Consider the following 16,956-nt stretch of genomic DNA (forward strand, 5'->3'; position numbering starts at 1 on the left):
CCTTTCATTTCCCTTGCTTATTACTTCTTACCATTGCCTCGACCATCTGTTCAATTGTTTTTCAAAGCAAACGAGTGGCTTTTCCATAATAAGGAGAATTTCCCAAAAACCTGTTCTGAATTCAGATTCCACCTCTCGTCTAATAGGAAACAGTGCCAGAGAGCCTTGCTCAGCAGTATTAATCATGCCACTGAGTTCATCCAGATCTTTTAAATGTGCTGCTGTGTTGTTTTGTTTTGTTTTGTTTTGTTTTAATTTTCTGCCTTGTCTCTCAATTGGTTTCATCAGTTGTTATCTAATACTACAAAAAATTTCATGGGCCTAAGAATTTCAGTGGTTAACTTACGTCTATCAGTTCAACACATATTGAGTGTCTTCCGTTGTGCCAATGACTATATTAAAGTCAGGAGTATCAAAGATTAATGAGCATCCTCACCACAAAGAGTTTTTGTTTTAGGGAAGAAACAGGTAACAAATACAGACTATGCAGTGTGATATATATATTAACATAAGTATGAAGAAAATTGAAGTGGCACAGAAGAGATAACAATCCTTTTGTTAGAAAATAAGAGGGAGAGGGAATAAAGCTTTGTGATGGATACAGCCTCTCAGCAGGGGATTAATTCTAGTTTACAAAGCAGACTGGAAGGTGGGAAAACAATTCAAATAAAATTAGCTCATGCAAAACCCAAAATGTGGGAAAAGGCCATAGTATATTCCAGTAGCTAAAATAAATATATTCATTAAAACACAATGACAGGAAGGAATAGGTCAAGTGAAAATTGGAGAGGTAAGAAGCCAGATGCTAAATCAAATTATCAAATATTGATGGACTGATGACTGTATTGAACTGAACCATATCCTGCAGGTAATGGGAAGCCCTTGAGGAATTTTTAAGTAGGAAATGATAGGCTTGGATTTACTTTGAGGAAAAATTATTAATTAGGTGGAAATGCATTAGAAAGGATAAATTTGATAAGAACAGCTAGAGTGTAGGAGAGAGTAATGGATCACTGTTGCAATGAGTCAGACAAGCAATGAAAAAGAGGGTAAGTTTTAGCTGTGATGACTGAGCAGACATAACTATAAAAGGAAAAAAATAATCTTAACTCCCCAGTTCCTGGATGAGTGATACCTACAGTGATACAAAATGTAGAAGACATGGGAGGATTGAATGAACTGTGATAAGTTCTGTTTTGGATAAATTGAATTTGAGATCATTAGGAGACATTAAAGTAGAGCTATCTATTAGGCAGTTGAAATACTTACCTGAGGTTGAATAAAATACCTGGGGTTGAATAAAAATTAGCTATATGTTGATTGATTTTGGTGGTAAAGATGTAGAAATGAGCTTCCACTTTCAACAATTAAGAACTAGGTTCTTGGAAAGAACACAACAAAAGCAAGCCAGAATTTTAAAAACACCATCTGTTGGAGGGTATCTGAGATCTAGGATTTAAGGGAGCTAGGATTTAAGGAGTCAAGATTCCAGAGTTGAAGACAAGATACAGTCCAGGCTTTCAACATAGCTTTTCTCCAAGATGCATTTCCTGAATCACAAACAGGAGCCCTGGGTATTATACACAGTGAATCATGGAACATTGCATCAAAAACTAATGATGTATATGGTCTGGTGACTAACGTAATGTAACAAAAAATATTTAAAAAGGTGGGAAGAGCTTCCAGTGTTCTTCTGGGTTGTAAAGACAATTAATTGGAGTTCAGGCTCACTGAAGTGTGAGAAGCTCATAAACACCAAAATTTTCTGTTGTGTTCTCTCCAAGGGCTATATCCTAATGGTAAAGGTGAGAAAAAGTGGGCCTTCCCTCTCATAGACTGATGCTTGGACCCAAATCAGCTCGGTTACAGATTGTAATAAAGTGAGCTTCTCCATATGTGATATTCTGCCAAAGTGAAAATTTCAAGAGGAAGATAGTGTTGTCCTGAGCATCAAGACAGTTTTTCATACATAATGTCAGATTTCATCAAAACAAGAGTTTAAAGAAAAAAATTAACAGAAATCCAAGAGAAACCACAGGCCCACAATGATCTAAGTAACAGAATTATAAAACCTTAAATGACAAGATTTTAGCAGAGAAATGGAAATCACAAAGATGAATCAAATGGAAATGAGAAATCACATAAAATAAGATCCAAATACATGAATGTAACAGCTACTAGATATAACTGATGAGGAAATCAGTGAGCTAAAAGATAAAATGGAGGGGAAAATCAGTCTTGAGCATTAAGAAAATGACAGAAAATGTAATGTGGAAGGAAAAGAATAAGATACAGATGGCCTTGAAAAGTTCTAATACCACATATTTGAAATTTCATGAGAGGAGAGATTAAAAACAAGTAATACTCGAGATTATGTCCTGGAAATTTAACCAAGTTGATTAAAAAAATAAATAATAGATTCAAGAAAGGTTATAATCCTAAACAAAGCAAATACATCACACATCATAGTGAAACTGCATGAAACTAGCCAGAGAGAACAGTCTTAAAAGTTGATGAGGAGAAAAGACAATTTACTTTCAAGGAACAGTTATAAAAGAGAATGGCAGTTGATTTGTTAACAAAAACAATAAATGCCAAAAGTCATTAACACTGATCTGAAAAGTTCAGGAAGTGTTCTGAAGACAAAAGGGAAAGGACCCCACATGGAAACTTGAAGAAGGAAAAAAAATGGAACAGGATAAATAACTGCGTAAAGATAAATGAATGTGCCCCTATAAATAATAACCTCTAGGCATACTAAAACATTTAGAAAAGAACTGAAACAGCACAAGACAGGTGATAAATAAAGCTAAAGTGTTGTAGGGTCCTTACCTTAACTGATTTATAACAGCCCTTAATAAGTTGAGGTACAGTGCATGCTATAACCTCTAATCACTAAAAGAATAATAAAAAAGTGTATAACAACCTAATAATTTAGAAAACTGATTTAATATGAGAAATCCAAAAGAAAGCAAGAAAGAAAAAAAAATAGAGCAGAGTAGACAAACTAGTATTAGGGTAAATATTAAAGCAAGAAAAAGTCTTGAGGTGAGGAAATCTCATCAAAAGTGTCAATCCACCAGGAAGCTATAATTCTAGATTTGTAGTAAAAAGTGACATATCATTAAGATATATAAAGCAAAGGTGGAAAAGTACTAAAATATTGAATAGACCACCCGTTATACTGGGAAAATGTTAGCAACTTTTCTTAATAATTGATGGAACAAGCAGACAAAAACATCAGAGTACATGTTAAATAAAACATAAACCACCCACCCAGCATATTTACTTTTACTATTTTTAATTTTATTAAATTATTAAATCTAAATTTATTAATAAATGTTAAATTATTTTTATTTTATTATATCTATCTATGCAGTACTAAGTCCTAATCTTAGGAAACTTGAAAAAGTACCCAAAGCAAGCAGAAAGAAATAAAAAATAAGATAGAAAAAGAAAAAATAAGAAATCAAACTGAAAACAGAAAAATAAAGTGAAACAAAAAGCTAGTTGTTGAAAAAATTGACAAAATTGACGAAACTTTAGCAAGACTGTCAAAGAAACACATTGCTAACAATATATGAAACAAGATTTCACTATCGATCCTGCAGACATCAAAAGGAATCCTACAGACAACTCTATGTGCATAAATTCAATAACTTACATGAAATGAACCAGTCCCTTGAAGAGTACAAGTAATCACCACTCACTAACGTATATCAAATAGATCATTTGACTAGCCCTATAACTACTTTAAAAATTGAATTGATAATTTAAAACTAGCCACAAAAGAAATTGCCAAGTCTACATTGTTTCACTGGAGAATTCTACCGCATATTTTAAGGAAAATTTACACCAATTCTACACAATCTCTTCCTGAAAATAGAAGTGGAGGAAACACTTTACATCTTTCTAGAAAGCCAGTATCACTCTGATGGCTAGACATTACAAAGGCAGTACAAAAATACAAACAAACAAACCTACAGCCCATATCCCCCTTGAATACAAATTCAAAAACTCTTAATAAAGGGTTAACAAATGTAACAGCTTGAATGGATCTCAAGAGCGCTATTCTAGTGAGGGGGAAAAAAGCCAATTTCTTGGTTAATGACTGCCACGGGTTAGAGACTGTGAGGAGATAGGGGATGGTTGTGACTATAAAGGGGTAGCATCAGGAGGAATCTTCATGGTAATGAAGTAGGTCTGTATCTTGATTGTGGTAGAGACTACATGGCTCTATATATATAATAAAATCGACCTAGAACTCTATACACACATAGTACCAATATCACATTTTCAGTTTGGATATTGCATTGTAACTATGTAAGACAAAAACTGCTGGGCATACTGAGTGAAAGCTACATGGGACCTCTCTGTACTGTATTTGTGAATCTATAATTCTGTGAAGCTTCATGAATCTGTAATTACTACAAAGTAAAAAGTTTAAAAAGGGCTGAAGGGGGGCTTCTCAAGAGATGGTAGTATTTACATCAGTGGATATTCGTTTTGGATAATTCATCTACCTGTATAATTGATATGTACAGCTTTTGGTACATTTAATTCAACCTAATTATTTCTTTTAATATGAGAATGGATAAAACCAGCCAGAGTGAAATTACTGAGTGAATAGTAAAGAGTACTGAGGGAAGAACCATGGAGAAACCTAATTTTAAGATTGATGACAAGAAAAAAAGAATATAACAAAGTCTAGGCAGTGGTCATAGAAATTAAAGAAAATTAGAGAATTGTGGTATCATGAAAGCTAAAGGAGAGGTGAGTTCCATATATTAGGTTATAAAAAGAAGTCTTCACAAATTTAACCAAAGTCAAAATATATCAAGTCTTTTCCAACTTTTCCAGTGACAGTGATATGAAACTATAAATCAACAATATAAGAAAAACTGAAAAATTCACCAAAATGTGAATTTAATATTTAATTTAATATTACACACTTCTGAACAATCAATGGGTCAAATAATAAATCTAAAAATTATTTAATTTGGGGGGCACCTGAGTGGCTCAGTGGGTTAAGCCTCTGCCTTCGGCTCAGGTCATGATCTCAGAGTCCTAAGATGGAGGCCCACATGGGCTTTCTGCTCAGCAGAGAGTCTGCTTCCCCATCTCTCTCTGCCTTCCTCTGCCTACTTGTGATCTCTCTCTCTGTGTCAAATAAATAAAATCGTTTTTTAATTATTAAATCTTTTTAATTAAAAATATCTTGAGACAACAGAAATGGAAAAACAACATATCAAAACTTATTTGATGCAATTAAAGCAGTTCTAAAAGGGACATTTATAGCCTATAAATAAATTATGAAACAATGCCTACATGAAGAAACAAGAACAATTTCAAATAAACAACGTAACCTAACTTTATACTTCAAGAAACTAAGAAAGGAAGAATAAGCTAAGATCAAAGTTAGTAGAAGGAAAGATATAATAAGGAAATAAATGAAATGGAGACTAGAAAGACAACAGAGAAGATCAATAGAATCAAGAGTTGGATTTTTGAAAAGTTAAAATTGATAAACCCTTAGCTATACCAAGGAAAAAAGATAATAAAATTATAAAAGAAATAAGAGACATTACAAATGATACCAAACAAATATGATCATGAGACTACTATGTACAATCATGCCAACAAATTAGATAACTTCAAAGATATTGATAAATTCCTAGAAACTACAACTTACTAAGACTGAATCATGAAGTAATAGAAAATTTGAACGGAACAATAACAAGCAAGGCTATTGAATTAGTAAACTCCCAAACAACAAAAGCCCAGGACAAGAAGACTTCACTGAATGCTACCAAATATTTAAATAATTAACTCCAGTTTTTCTCAACCTCTTCAAAAAAACATTGAAGAGAAGGAACACTTTCAATCTTATTTTACAAGGCTGGCATTACACTGATACCAAAGCTAGACAACTGCATTACAAAGAAAGGAATTACAGGGAATATGCCTATTAAACATAGATGCAAAAAATCTTCAACAAAATATTAGCAAACTGAATTCAGGAGTACATTAAAAGGATCATACATCATGCTCAAGTGGGATAATCCCCAGGATACAAGGATGGTTCACCATACCTGAATAAATAAACGTGATATAACACATTAACATAATGAAGGACAAAAATCATATAATCATTTCAGTAGTTGAGGTAAAAGCATTTGACCAAATTTAATAGCGTTTATGAGAAAAAAAAAAAACTCTCAAAAATTAGGAATAGAAAGAATGTACCCAAATGTGATAAAGGTTGTATATGACAAACCCACAGTTAACATCATACTCAATGTTGAAAAGCTGAGATCTTTTCCTCTAAGATCAAAAATGTTACAAGGATGCTCGCTCTTGCCATCTCCATTCAACATAGTACTGCAAGTCCTAGCCTGAGCAATTAGGCAAGAAAAAGAAATAAAAGTCATCCAAATCAGAAAAGAAGTAAAATCATCTCTATTTGCATATGACATGGTATCATAAACCCTTAAGTTTCCGCAAAATCTCTAATAAATGAACTCAGTAAAGTTGAAGGATACAAAAGCAACATAAAAATCATTGCATTTTTACACAGCAACAATGAACTAACCAAAAGAGAAATTTAAAAAATCCCATTTACAATAGCATCAAAAACAATAAAAGACTTAGGAAGAAATTTAACCAAGGTGGTGAAAGATTTTTTCATTGAATACTTGAACACAGGGATAAAATAAATTGAAGAAGGCACAAATAAATGAAAAGATACCCCCATGTTCCTGGAAGGAAGAATTAATAATGTTTAAATATCCATACCACCTAAAGGGATCTACAGATTCAATACAAGTCACCAAAATTCCAATGGCATTTTTCTAAGAAAGAGAAAAAGAACAATCCTAAAATTTGTAAGGAACCACAAAAGACCACAAATAGCCAAAACAATCTTGAGGAAAAAATAACAAAGTGGAGGCATCACACTTCCTGATTTTAAATTATATTACAAAATTATACATATATTCCCCCCACTTTTCAAAAGTCTGTGTTGTGTCACCTCACTTTTACAAAAAGAAAGAAGAAAAAATATCTACATTAATGACTGTTTTTCCTAACTGAAAGAAATCCAGAGAAGATTTTTGCTTTAACAAAGACAAAAAGTGAAAATAATGTTTAGTGTTTGTTTTACAGTGAGCCATTATAGAGGCATTGTGCATCCTGAGTAGCAAACACAGCTCTGCCAAGCTCCATCCCTAGAGAACTACACTCAGCATCTCAGCATCAAGCTGCCATAACTTTGAATTGTGTCTTTGAGCATCTATGTTTTATCTCAATTTATCCTGTGCAACCATTAGCAAGATGTATCCTAAGGTATCAGAAAAGCCTAACACATTATTTTTGAGGAACATTCAAAATTTTTTCCACATAAGTGAATAGTAATTACTTCTTTGTGCCATTTCAGCTTAGGGATTAAAATAGTCTGATGCTTGCACAAAGATGGACAGATTGATGGAATAGAATAGGATGACCAGAAATAAATCTTCACATATTCGGCCAATTTATTTTTGAAAAAGGTGTGAAGACCATCCAATGGGGAAAGGACAATTTTTTCAACAAGATGGTGCTGGAATCCCTTTTACGAAGATGGTGCTAAAAGCTGAGAAGGAAGCCCCTACCCCCTCCCAAAGCCAAAGCCAAAGGAAAGCCTTTGATGGCCAAGAAAGTGGTGCTGAAAGCCATCCACAGTCACAACAAAAAGATCCGCACATCACCTACGATCCCACGACCCAAGACTCTGCGTCTCCCAAGGCAGCCCCAATACCCTGGAAAGAGCACTTGAAACGTGCTCAATCACTATGCCATCATCAAGTTCCTCCTCACTACTGAGTCAGCCATGAAGAAAATAGAAGGCAACAACATGCTTTTGTTCATTGTGGATGTCCAGGCCAACAAGCACCAGATCAAACAGGCTGTGAAGAAGCTCTACAACACTGATGTGGCCAAGGTCAACACCTTGATCAGGCCTGATGGGGAGAAGAAGGCCTATGTTCAACTGGCCCCTGACTATGATGCTTTGATGTTGCCAGCAAAATTGGGATCATCTAAACTGAGTCTAGCTGGCTAAATCTAAATACAATTTTTTTCATCATACAAAAACAAACAAACAAATGGTGCTGGGAGAGCTGGATATTCACATGCAAAAGAATGAAACTGGACCCTTACCTTATATACATACACAAAAATCAACTCAAGATAGACCAAAAACTTAAGCTAAGAGCTAAAACTGAAAAATTCTTAGGAAAAAAACATTGGGGAAAAGTTTCATGACATTGGATTTTTCAACATTTCATGGGAATGACACTAAAAGCATGGGCAACAGAAGAAAGAGTAGATAAATTGAACATCAAAATTAAGAGCTTTTATGCATCCAAAAACACTATCAAAAAAGTGAAAAAACAACCTACAGAATGGGAGAAAATATTTGCTAATCATATATATGACAAATGATTAATATCCAGAATGTATAAAAACTCCAACTCAACAACAAAACATTCAAAAATTGGCAAAGGATTTGAATAAACATTTCTCCAAAGAGGTACAATTAATCCTTAATCATTAGGAAAATGCAAAGCCAAACTGCAATGAGAATCACTTCACACTCACTAGGATGGCTGTTATTAAATAAATAAATAAAATACAAATGTGATGAGTATGCAGAAATTTGAAACCCTTGTGGTTTGCTGGTGGGAATGTAAAATGTGTAGTCTCTGAAAAGCAGTGGAATTATAAACATAGCTTTACCATACATTCCAGCAATTCCACTTCTATGTGTGTGTCCCAAGGCACTGAATACAGGGGCTCGAGCAGATTCTTGTAAACCAACATCCACGGCAACATTATTCACAATAGGCAAAAGGTGGGAAAACCTAAATATTCATCAATACATGAATGGTTAAACAAAAGGTGATTTGTACAGTCAATAAAATAGCATTTATTTTTACAAAGGAATGAAATTCTGATCCATGCTACAGCATGAATGAACCTTGCAAACATTATACACAGTAAATAAATCAGATACAGAAGGATAATTAATGTATGATTCCAATTACATGAGGTACCTAGCATAGTCAAAATCGTAGAGACCAGAAAGCTGAATAAAAGTTACCAGGTATTAGAAGGAGAGAAAAGGGGAAGTTATATTTTAATGGATACAGCATTTATGATGAAAAGGTTAGGCTTATGGGTAGTGGCATTGTGAATGTATTTAATGCCATTGAATAGTACCCTTCAAATAGTTTCACTGATAAATTTCACGTTATATATATTTTACTACAATTTTAAAAAACATAATACAATTAGCTTTTAGATTTTAACATAAGTGAATATCCTCATGATCTTGAGGCAAGTGGAGTTTATTTAAATAGGTACAGAAAGCACTGACCATGAGAAAAATATTGATAAAATTGATAAAATGATATACATTTAAATTAGGAACATCTGCTCAACAAAGTACACTATTTAAAAAATGGAAAGGCAAGCCGCAGACTAAGAAGAGAAGGTATTTCAATTTATACAGTGTCCTAAAAGGTAGCTTTAAGCTTAAATAACTTCAGAAGTGCAAACTTAACAAAACAAAGCATTTTATTATTTTAAACTTATTTCACATTTAGGCTCAGGAATTTTAATACATTTTAATGTTAATTTTTTAAAATTTCAGTCCCTCCGATTGAAAACAGCAAATGTCAACCTATGGAATCAATTGGTGAATCTGGAAAACTAGTCCTGCATAGTATAAGGAGGCCTCCAAGAACCTTTCCGTTGGTCCTTTCTGTTGAGTCTAGAGACACCATCCAGATACCTTCTTCCTTCCTGGTGAGTTCCCCTGTCATGCCCATTTGTGAAAGCACATCTAATCTGGGACCATCTCAGTCCACCAGGGAGGTTCTAATAACTGTGATTCAAAGAGAATGTGTCACCATCTCAGTTCCATTCTCAGATACCTGTTGGCCACTATACAAATTCTCTCACTTTATCTGCTCAACAGCCAATTTAATAAGTACCTATAAAGGGCATCTTTTGTCAAGTCCTCTCCATGCCCCCCCTCAAATTTCTGCTGTGTTTTTCCCTGTATTCATTAGATGCCAGTTTCCTGATATCTGTAGAAATACATATGGGTTCAGAGAAAAATCCAAAAAGATAACACTCCGAAATAACATTTTTTTAATCTACTTACACAGAGAAATGACTAACAGCTCACTCTGCTGAAAATTATTTTCAGGTCTAATACACCAAACACTCTATGGCATATTTTTAAGTTTTAAACCTCACATAATATATAATACCTATTAATAACAAATTTTAACTGGGGTGCCTGAGTGGCTCAGTCAGTTAAGTGTCTTGACTCTTGATTTCCGCTCAGGTCATGATCCCAGGGTTGTGGGATCAAGCTCCAAGTCAGGATCTGTGCTCAGCAGAGTCTGCTTGTCCCTCTTCCCTCTGCTCCTCCCCCTGCTTGCACTCTTCCTCTATCTCTAACTCTAAATATATAACATCTTTAAAAAAATTATAAATTATAACTGACTAAAGATACTGATATGAATAATGCATAAAATCATCATGCTATTATGGGCTTTTTCCTATTTTATAAGCTCCCTATAATTTTACATTATTGTATACTTAAAGTATTTACATACATTTTAAAAGATTTATTTATTTAATTGAAAGAGAGATCGCTTCTCGGCCTTTTGGCCAAGATCAAGTGAAAGAGAGAGAGGGAGAAGGAGCAGAGGGAGAGTCTCTAAGCAGGCTCCCTGCTGAGTCTGGAGCCCGACTTAGGGCTCAGTCTCAGGACCCATGAGGTCATGACCTGAGCCAAAACCAAGAGTCAGATGCTTAACCAATTGAGCCATCCAGATGCCCCAGTATTTTTATATATTTATAGACATAATACATTTTTCTTTTTAAGCTATGGAAGAGTATTTTATTCCTATTCAGCATCTGGGAGTGAACACAAAATTTTATTGGGCAAAAAAGCAACATTTTAATCATTGATGACTGCTAGAATCAGTATTTCATTTCTCTCTGGTAAACCAGGACATAAACCCATTAGGAAGGGCTAGTATATTGATATAATTGGAAAACTGAAAATGTTCTCTCTACAGAGTTTTCCTATAAAATTGAAAAATCCTGAGGTAAATGTGTACTTCATTGTTTTATTTGTTTGCTTGTTTGGCTTATAATTGAAGGTAAAAAAAAAAAAAACAAAACAAAACCCACCCCTCTTATACAAAACTGTGAATAAATTAGAAGTTTGTTTTCTATATCTTCACTCTCCTGAGACAATAGAGGTAGGTAGATATGATTATCACTCTCAGATCTGCTTTATTTGACATATATGTATATTCCCCTGGGACCAAGGACATTTGGCACACCACCCCCAGGCACAGGATTAAAAACACATTGAAATCTATGGTCCTGGTCACCTATGTGGCTCAGTCTGTTGAGATCCAACTTCTGATTTCAGCTCAGGTCTTGGTCTCAGGGCTGTGAGATCAAACCCTGCATCAGGCTCTGTGCTCAGCAGGGAGTCTGCCTGAGATCCTCTCTCTCCCTCTTGTCCAGCCCTTCCCTGGCTAGCTTGCTCTCTCTCTCTCCCTCAAATAAATAAATAAAATATTTTTTTAAAAAAGAAATCTGTGGTTCCTATATTTTATAATTTGTTGTGTATAAAAATTCAAGATATTCTAATGTCTTTAAAAATCATATATTTTAGAACTAAAGAGTTGGAACATCAGATATCCTAAGAAAAGTTGGTACAGAAGCTATTTAGTAAAGCTTTATATGGTTCTACTCTCTCAACATTTACCACTCCAAATCTGGAAGACAAAATTTGTCTTCAACTTGTTTCTTTTATCACTCAGAAAACTCTTGTCAAAGGAACATCTACCTGTTTCACTTCAGTGCCAACTGTTTTTAAAACTCACATCACAGGCCCAGACTTAAGGATAAATTCAAAGGCGATAGTAGGTTCCAATGTGGGGGCTGTTGTCTATACCCTTGTTCCAAAAGAGTATGTCGATAGAGTCAGGTATTTATGGGAACAGGTTCTGGCACATGGGAGTATTGGAAGTGAATAAGATTTGGGGTAAGGGAAGTGGTGAGGGTTGGGACTTTGGGAGGCAGGAGGGGGTTAGGAACCAGATGGTAACAGAGCCTATTTTCAGATACTGCATATATGTCTGTGTAAAATCAGAGATACCAAGATAATCCTTTTATTCTCATGGGAATACACTAATAGCAACTCCAACTTTGACATTCTCTCATATTAAATACAAATAATTGATTAAAAAGAGGGAATAAAAACAAAGAGTTCAAATTATGTGAAGAAATAGAATTACAAGGGACTTTTCAGTACAGATTTTAGGCTGGCAGAATAAGAAATCAATAAACACATTCACTTATCAAATTAAGGCCTAACTTTTGGGTTTTACTCATAACAAATATCACATAATAGGGAATAGTCAACAATATAGATTATAGTAGCTGAAATATGAAGAACTTCCCAAAGGGACAATTCTGTGATAAAAACAGTAAGGAGAAAGAAAAAATTGAAGAGATAATTTGACAATAATGCCTCAGTTTTATTAAGTAACTGAAGTTTCAAGAACTTAAACCATTGGATTGACATTTAAACAACACAATTTTAAGAAAAACTGTTTCTGGACATTAAAAATTAAGATTCAGACTCTGAGATTAAATGAAAAAAAAAAAAGGAAAATGATGAGCTCCATCCACACAAAAAAATGTTCTAATGTTTAATGATAATGGTATCTCTCTACTCACCCAACTTTATGAGATTCATTCAGAAATAGAGATTTAATCAGAATGACTTAATATTGCAAAGGCAATTTCACCTGCTCTGACCAAGGGGAAGAAAGCATGATATATTTGCAGAATGGCAAGTCATGTGATGAAGGTGAACCTGGGGAGAAAAGGTGGTAAATACTGGTAGACAGTATTTGTCTATGTCATATAGACACAGTATATGACATCACTTGAATAACACGCTGAGGCGTTGGCATTTCGGTCTATAGGTGATGGAATACCTCGGAAACATAATAAATAAAACCATGATTAGACTTTTGGTGAGTTCCTCGTAGCTGGAATGTGGAGGATGGTATTAAAGTAGCTGTTATTACTAAAAGTGGGTTACCTAGGTTAGGTTACCACGATTTTCCAGAGGAGAAAAGATGCATACTTCAGCTAGAACTGTGGAAGACAAAGACAGGGAGGAAAAATTTAAACTGTATGTGAAAGATAAAATCAAAAGGATTTGGAGATTGCTTAGATTTGGAACCTTAGCTGGATAGAGATGCTACTAATAGAAATAGAGGAAAAGGGTGAATTTAGATCAGATCCTAGTTGCTTTGAATATATGGAGAAACGTTTTGTAAGAAGTTGGAAATATGAGACTAGGAACTCAGTGAGATTTCTAAGGTGAAGTTCAGCTTTGGAAGTTGTTTATAGGATTGTAGGACACTTTATATATGCAAATGGCACGTCCCACTGAGAAGCCCAGGTCCAGCCATCCAAATGTCCACAAGAAACCGGGCATGAAACTTTACAAAGTAGTGGTCAGATGATATCTTAGAGATCCCAAGACCCCTGTAAAGCTCCTCAAAAGCACCCTCAGAGTTAAAAAACCAAGTCACAGAATTAAACAAACAAAACCCATTCAAGTTTGTAAACTAAATTGTTAAGTTCAGTTCAATATCTTTCTAACTGTGATTTCTGTAGAAGATAAAAATAGAAGGGCCCCTAGGGAAGAATATCATCTAAGACCAAAATATAAGGCCATGGAAGGGAGTACACTAGAGCCCAAAGAGAACTAGGAGTGAACCAAATTTTGGAAACTAAAGATGAGACAGACAGTAGTAAACAAACAAAAATATCCCACGGTTGTTTTGACCACAATAACTGTTCATTAAATTAACGTTAAACACTTGTTTCTAATCCCTACAGTTAACACTTACACATAGTTTCTATTACTACCAAGCCACATTTGTACTATTTTGACTAAAAAATTAACTATTCCTATGTTATCATACATACAACCCATTTTTATTGCTTATGTTCATTTAGCATAGATTTGGGTATCTGCCCTTGACACTGGGTATAAACAAGACAAACAAGACCCCTACAGTAATGGAACTAAAGAAGATAAATGAGGGATACTTCGGTGGCTCAGCTGGTTAAGTGTCCGACTTCAGCTCAGGTCATGATCCCAGAGTCCTGGGATCGAGTCCCTCATAGGGCCTCTTGTTCGGCAGGGAGCCTGCTTCTCCCTCTGCCCGGCACTCTCCCTGCTTGTGCCCTCTCTCTCTGACAAACAAATAAATAAAATCTTAAAAAATAAAAATGATAAATGAGGTTTTTATCAATAAAGATGATAAATGATAAACGTAGGTTTTTAAAAAGGGAGGGAGAATTTTAAGCTACGCTTTTTAAGAAATCAGCAGGATGATAGGAAGAGAGGTGGGGTGTATCATGGGCACTATTTTAGATAAGAAATAAATGCTTTTTTCTAAGAACGAGACTTTTAGGTTAAAACCAGCAGGAAAAGGTGGAGCCAAACATCTTTAAAGTCAGAAGACAAGTGCTCCAAGCAGAGGAAATAGAAGAAGCAGTCCTGAGAAGGACTGATCGACGGATTTGAGAGGATGGTGTGGTTAGACCTCATGGATCAAAAAGATGATTAAGGATGGTGTCGGAAGGACAGACAGAGCCAGGTCATGCAGACTTCTTTGGCCGTGTTAAGTTGTTAGGATTTTATGTAAATGTAAAGAAAAGACATTAAGAAGATGAGAAGAGCTAAAAGAGGGAAGTGGTTTATAAGATATTAAAAAGGTCTAGAGCAGTGCTACCCAGATGAAATAGAACATGAGCCACATGCGTAATTTTAAATTTTCTAGCAGCCACACTCAAAAAACAAACAGAAAACAAAATAAACAGAAAGATTAATGAAATTAATATTAATAATAAATTTAATAAGCCCAATATGTCAAAAATATTTAGCCTTTTGACATTCTTTTTAGCAGATCAAGTCGTCGAAATGTGGTGTGCATTTTACACTTACAACACACGTCAATTCAGACTACATTTGAAATGTCTAATTCCCACCTGTGGCTAGTGGTTGCTGCACTGGACAGTGTAGGTCTCGAAGTCTCAGCAGAATTCATAGAAAATGCTTTCTTCACTCTCCCTTACCCAAGGATTCATGGTTCTAGAGAGTGAGCAAGTGTTTAAAAAAAAAAATGTATTACCCTCAAAGGAGCACTAGGTTTCAGGCCAAGAAGGTACAGAAAGTGCTGGAGAATATACAGGGGTCTGTGCACGCCAGAAGGCAGATGCCAGGGGACACGGTCACAAGACGTACCCCTCCTCTCTCATCTCAGCTGATGACTTCCGTTTTCCCTCTCTTCTGGATTGCCCCTACCAACATCTAAACATGTAAATATTTCTTCCATGTAAAACAAAACAAAACAAAACAAAAATCTCTTGACCCTTTCTGCCTCTACTATGACTCCATTTCTTTCCTTCCCTTAAGAATAAAATTCAGAAGAACTGTCCGTATTGACTATTCCCATTTATTTCCTCTTATTCTTTCTCAAATCCACTCCAGTTAGTCTGGCCTCCACCTTTCCCCTAAAACTTCTCTGACAATGACAGAGGGGACCTTCATATTACAAAATCTAATGGCCAATGCTCAGTGCTCATCTTCAGGGACCATCCAGGAGGCTTTTCCCATAACTCTGCATTTTCTTTCTTAGATTCCAGAACGCTTCAGGTCCTTTTGTGGCCATGCTTTTTGTCTCCTACACCAAGTCACATTCATTTCCCTGACCTCCGAACACTGGTTCTTGTCTCCTCCATCCACACCTACCTCCAAGTTAAGCTCTATGAGGTTCAGGGACATGCACGTATTCTCTTCACTACTCTAGCCCCAATATGTGAAACAGTACCTGACACACAGCAGTGTTTAATAAATAATTTGCTCAACAAAGTATACCATATGTAACACACCTGACACTGAAACCCTCAACAAATGTTCCTTCTGCTCCCTGTGAAAAGATTGCCTTTAGTTAGTCGTCAAAGCCAAGCATTTATTCTTGCAAACTGGGACTCGGTATAAACCGAGGGAATTTGAGTGGATGACCTTCTATTCATTTATTCATTTCTACCATGTGCCAGACACAGTGCCCTTACGCTGAGTGTTTAGTGATTTGTTTGTTCAAGAAAAAGGGTCCTGCATGGTATCTGACTCATGGAGATGGCACTCAAGTTAGGGTTTGAACATCTTAGTTGTCAGGAACTAATGACAGCAATTTTTAAAAAGATTTTATTTATTTTGATAGAGGGAGAGCAAGAAGCACTCACAAGCAGGGGGAGCTGCAGGCAGAGGGAGAGGGAGAAGCAGACTCCCTAGAGTCCCATGCGGGTTTGGATCCAGGACCCCCATATCGTGACCTGAGCCAAAGGCAGACAGACGCTTAACCAACTCAGCCACAGGCGTCCCTGATGATGGCAAATTTTAAGCTTAACCCGATGGCAGTTTTCAGAGTAAGTTAGTGTGGATGTGGGAAGTACACAGAACACGGATTATCTCATTGTGCAGGGAACCAATCTAAAGAACAGGGAACGGAAATATTTTGCCCAGGCATTTCACGTATCTAATAAAAAGGGGGAGTTAAGGACCCAAACCCCAGGTTTGCTGACCAGTCCTCTTCCCTCTACACCGTGTAGAAAGGATGTCTGCTGATGCTAGCGTAGCAGAAAAATGGAGAGGAGGACATATATTTGCTTGCTGGAGCGGTGTCTGCCCAGGAGCAGCCCGGATGGTGGCCAGAGTGCCCTGCCAGCACAGGCGGGAAAGGCTGGCCCGTGTCGGCTCCTCCTCCGCTCCCCATCTCCCGCCCAGCCAGT

The 16,956-nt window shown here is 35.9% G+C and overlaps 1 pseudogene; it reads left to right on the forward strand.

The window, feature by feature from the left end:
- The first annotated feature begins 4,755 nt into the window (after positions 1–4,755).
- Positions 4,756–8,079, forward strand: LOC101686914 (annotated as a pseudogene).
- The last annotated feature ends 8,877 nt before the right edge of the window (positions 8,080–16,956 follow it).

This window comes from Mustela putorius, unplaced genomic scaffold (genome assembly GCF_011764305.1).
Source record: "Mustela putorius furo isolate JIRA1106 unplaced genomic scaffold, ASM1176430v1.1 tig00000127_pilon_pilon_pilon, whole genome shotgun sequence".
Classification (NCBI taxonomy): Eukaryota; Metazoa; Chordata; class Mammalia; order Carnivora; family Mustelidae; genus Mustela; species Mustela putorius.